Below are 4,368 nucleotides of genomic sequence, written 5' to 3' on the forward strand. Positions count from 1 at the left end.
TCCACTTTCAAGGGCCATTAGAAGAGGCACATGTTTGCCTTGCTACCCAGAAGTGCTGTAGTTATTGCCAGGAAAAAAAAAACAAACCAAAAATTGGCTGTCCTGTGGTGTGGTAGAAATCCCATCACAATTGTGATTCTGTGAGCAAAGACAACCGGTGCTTTTTGGGGCTGTAACAGCTGAGAGTGTGGCAGAGCAGGTTTGATATTCTTTTTAGAGTCCTGAAAACATTGTTCCCAAAACAATCTTTCTCTCCTGTCTTCTGTCATCAACTGTGGAACCGAGGAAAAGGAAGGGATCAGAGGTTTGTTTAAATTTGCGCTTAATTTTAAGTCTTCAAATAGTGTCAGCTCGTTGCATGATACTTTAGAAATTGGACGAGTAGCACCTATTTCATCCCAGCGAGAGGTGGGATTGAAGACTTCCAACAACAGAAACACTGGATGTGCAAGAGTTCAGTTTTCCACCCCTCACACAGGTAACTTGCTGTACTATTTTGACAGGGCAGAGCAAGAGCAGCTGAATGGGTTTGACAGGCAAAGAGGGCCAGTGTGGCCGCAGCTTAATTCCATGGAGCTTTTCCTTCTGAGATCCTGTACAACCTGAGGCACTCTGGGGCTCTTGAACCTGGCAGTTGGGCAAGTTAATCATTGGAACAAGTGATAAATTAACCTGCTCCACTCTCTTTAGCATGGGTGTGATGAGCCTTAAATAAAGCCAGGAGCACTTGTCAGGATGGCAGCTTGTTCTTTGCCAGGGAGGAGGGAGAAAATCTTGCTTGGAGTAAATAAAGCAACTCTGCTTCTCCTGGAAGAGGAAAAGAATAAATTAAATATGTGAATGCTGCATGGAATCATTTGCACAAGGCTGTATCTCTTCTGCTATGCAGGAATGTTCTCAATAAACCATGCTTCTCCTGACCATTATTCTTCTGGGTTTCCACCACACAATACAAGAGACTCTCACTTGAAAAAACCAAAACACCTTGTGGGGAGGCATTATTTCCTTTCTTCAGGCTGCCTCTTTCTTTTGTTCCTTCCAGAGCTCTCCCTTCATTTCTGCTGTTGTTTGGAGCACGTGCTTACCTCTTTGCTGATCCCCTGCGCTTCTTTTGGCTCTGGGTGTCATGGACACTATTAATGGTGGGTTCTTTCCCCTCCATCTTCTTCTCATTCTTCATGTGGTTTACCTTCATTCACCAGCTGGAGTGATGGATTTTTCTCACCTTTTATTACTTAGTGCTTTTTCTTCATTCTCCAAAACCAACTTCTCACTTGCCCTGTGGCTGTTAGGTGCCAGTTATGGGAGCATGAATTCTTTCTCTAGCCCTTGTCTGAGCTTTCTCAGGGAGCTGAGAGCTCTTTGGGGTTCAACTTGACTCACTTCAGCGCCTTCCTTGGTGCTGCCTGTGTCCTTCGACACTTGAAGGGAATAAAGTCTCAGTGTGGAGATGACAGCTGTGAAATGATGCCTCTTTTGGAGAAGACAAGAATGCTGTTGTCAGTCTTTTCAAGGATAAACTGAGCACCCGGTTTTCGGAGAAACAGGCTCAGCTCAGCACAGAGGTGGCTGTTGCAAGTGCCCAGGTTTGGAGGGAAGGCTGCAGCTCCTGGGGGTGTGTTGGTGTGGGGCTATAAGGTTTGTGCTGGGTCCCTGGAGCAGTGGGAACACCCCACAGGGAGATGCACATCAGGAAATGGGTGCAGAAAGGGCCTGAAGTGTGACCAGCTATAGTGAAGGGTTCCATAGGAAATAATATTTTTACTGAGATTTTGGACAATTTGAGGCTCCTTCTCGTGTCCTTTGCCCGATGAACATTCCCCCTTTGCAAGAGCTTCGGGAATCCTGCGCTCACACAATGAAAATCCCTGATCATTATATCTTTTTTCTATCCTTTGATGTTGTCATGCCAGCAGGAGTCAGAGGAAGAGAATATGTGTGACCTGCCTGGCTTTAACAATGAGCCAGGAACAATGCCATGGGGAAGCTGGTCAGAGGAGCATCTGAGAAGTGTGTGGTACATCAGTGATGTCCTACTACTGATCTTTGCACAGAGATGAAAAAGTATCAGTTTGCATGGCCTGAATGTCTGGCTCTGGACATTCTGCATTGCACAAGATGTGCTGAGCTCATCTGGCTCTGAAATATCATCTCTGCACCTTAGCCAGGAACAGCATCAGAGTTCTGAACAGAGTTATCAAAATCAGTCATAACCCAGAGGCAAACCTTGGCAATACACATGTGTGGCAGGTGAGGAGACCAAATGCTTCCATTCTTGTTCTTGCCGAATGAATTCAGCAATAAAATAATCCTCTCTCTTGGCATTAAAATACTTTAGTTTCAGCTCTGCCCCAGACTGTCAGTGTCAAGTATTTCTCTGGGTGCCTGGGGGTAGGTTCTCCCCCTGCAGCTCTCTGGAGGTTGGTGCTAATGCCAGATGTTCCCTCAGATTCAGATGTTTTGCTGCCTGAGCAGAGAGTGCAGAACAGGGATTACAAGCACTGGCATTTGCCGTGCTAGAAAGTGCAAGGGACACATTTGTGCCCATTAATGTCACACCTTGAACTAGGAAAATCAATTCTTGTTGTGCTCAGCAGAGTCTGGGGACAGAGCGGGTTTCCAAAGGAAATCTTGGTCCCTGTGGGGCTGAGGCTCCCTCCAGGCTGGCTCCAGCCCCTCAGGGTGCCCAGGAGCAGGGCTTGCCCACAGCCCAGTGCTCCCTCCTTAGCCCTGGGGCTGCCCAGGGAAGAGCCATGGCTGAGGCTCTGCAGGAGCACACAGGCTCAGCCCTGCTCCAACATGGGATCCATGGGCCAGGGCACGCTGGGCTTTGCCCCTGGAGTTCCCAAGTGTGTCCAGATAAACTGCAAGGAGAGGCTCACCTCTGTCAGGGGAACCCCTCTGTGCACAGGGACCCCCACTCCTGGGGTGGCTGTGCCATGGACCCCCAGTCCTGGCGACCTGGAGCAAGTGGAAACAACCACTTTGCAAAATGCTGACTGTGCCTGAAGCAAATGCAAAGAGAACCGAGGTGTGAAAAGTAAAATTTGTTTATTACAGAAGAACAGTAGCAAAAATACAGAACATATTTACATTGTAAGAATATGTGCAACGACAACAACAATCGATAGAACATATATACATAAGAACCTATCTAAAAAAAAAAAAAAAGGAAAACATATTTACAGAAGACAAAAAGCCCTAAAACCTATATCCTAAGGACAACATCAAAGTCTAAAACGTATGTACAAAAGGGTGGCATCTCTGTCCATGATGTCCACTGGTCCTGGAAGAAAAGCAAATGCCACGGTCACTCCAGTCAGGCACAGAGGGCTCTTGCATGTGCCCCCAGGCTGGCACATGCTGGCCCAGCAGCAGGACTCTGCTACCAGAACTGAGCCTGGCTGGGTCTGGGACGGAGCTTGTGTGGAGCAAAGCAGGCACAGGACAGGCTGTGGATGGCCACCAGAATCCAGTGCCCTGGGTACAATGTCCCTGAGCAGGGAGCACCCAGCCCAGCCCCAGCCTGGCAGCAGGAGACCCACTCTGCCTGTCCTGCTGCTGGCATTGCTCTTCAGCCCAAGATCATGGCCTGTTCCTCACCTTTTAATCAATGTCCATGTCCTCAATGGACTCTTCCATATCCACTTCCATCTCCTCTTCCACCTCCACCTCCACCTCCATCTCCTCCTCTCCAGTGCCTTCGCACTCTGTCTCCATGTCCTCCACTCTATCAATCTCTGTATCAAGCTCCATCTCCTCCTCTCTGTCTGGGACAGCCTGCAGAGGTAGCAAAATCTCAGAGTGGGGTCCCTGTCCCACTCCATGCCCACAGAGCTCCAGCCCACCCGGGCAGGTGCGGGGTGTCCACCTCCATGGAATGGCACCATACCTTCCTCAGGACAAAGGGGAGCATCCTGCAGGGCTGGATGATGAAATCCAGGCACTCCCGAGCTGTCAGGAATGATCGGGGTATCGGGGGGATAATAAGAGTGAAAGGCGAGGGCAGGAGCAAGGTGCCGAGCGTGTCAACACAGCGGCCAAGGGTTGTGTTGTGCCCTTTGCTGGGCGCTGGACGTTCCAGCTGGAGCGTGGGCTGTGACATCACAGTTCCCAGGCTCCATCTGAAGTGGACACTGGAGACCATGGAATGATGGAGTCCCTGAACGGTTGGGCTTGCAAGGGAGCCTGAAGAACAACATCTTGTTCCCAGCTGAGCAGTCTTCCCCCAGAGCAGGCTGCTCAGAGCCCTGTTGCCAAGGATGGGGCATGCACAGCCTCTGTGCACAGCCTGGGCCAGTGCCCCAGCACCCCCAGTGGAAAAGAGCAGCTTCCTTAGATGCAGCTTCAATCAACCTGCTGCAGTTG

The 4,368-nt window shown here is 49.7% G+C and overlaps 1 long non-coding RNA gene across 1 annotated transcript; it reads right to left on the minus strand.

Moving 5' to 3' along the window:
* Positions 1-2,909: 2,909 nt before the first annotated feature.
* Positions 2,910-4,034, minus strand: LOC135306072 (uncharacterized). Its single transcript, XR_010366941.1, has 3 exons — positions 3,893-4,034; positions 3,604-3,780; positions 2,910-3,286 (listed from the first exon to the last, which is right to left on the minus strand). It is a non-coding gene; the product is annotated as an uncharacterized LOC135306072 (long non-coding RNA).
* Positions 4,035-4,368: the final 334 nt, after the last annotated feature.

This window comes from Passer domesticus, chromosome 8 (assembly GCF_036417665.1).
Source record: "Passer domesticus isolate bPasDom1 chromosome 8, bPasDom1.hap1, whole genome shotgun sequence".
NCBI classification, from domain to species: Eukaryota; Metazoa; Chordata; class Aves; order Passeriformes; family Passeridae; genus Passer; species Passer domesticus.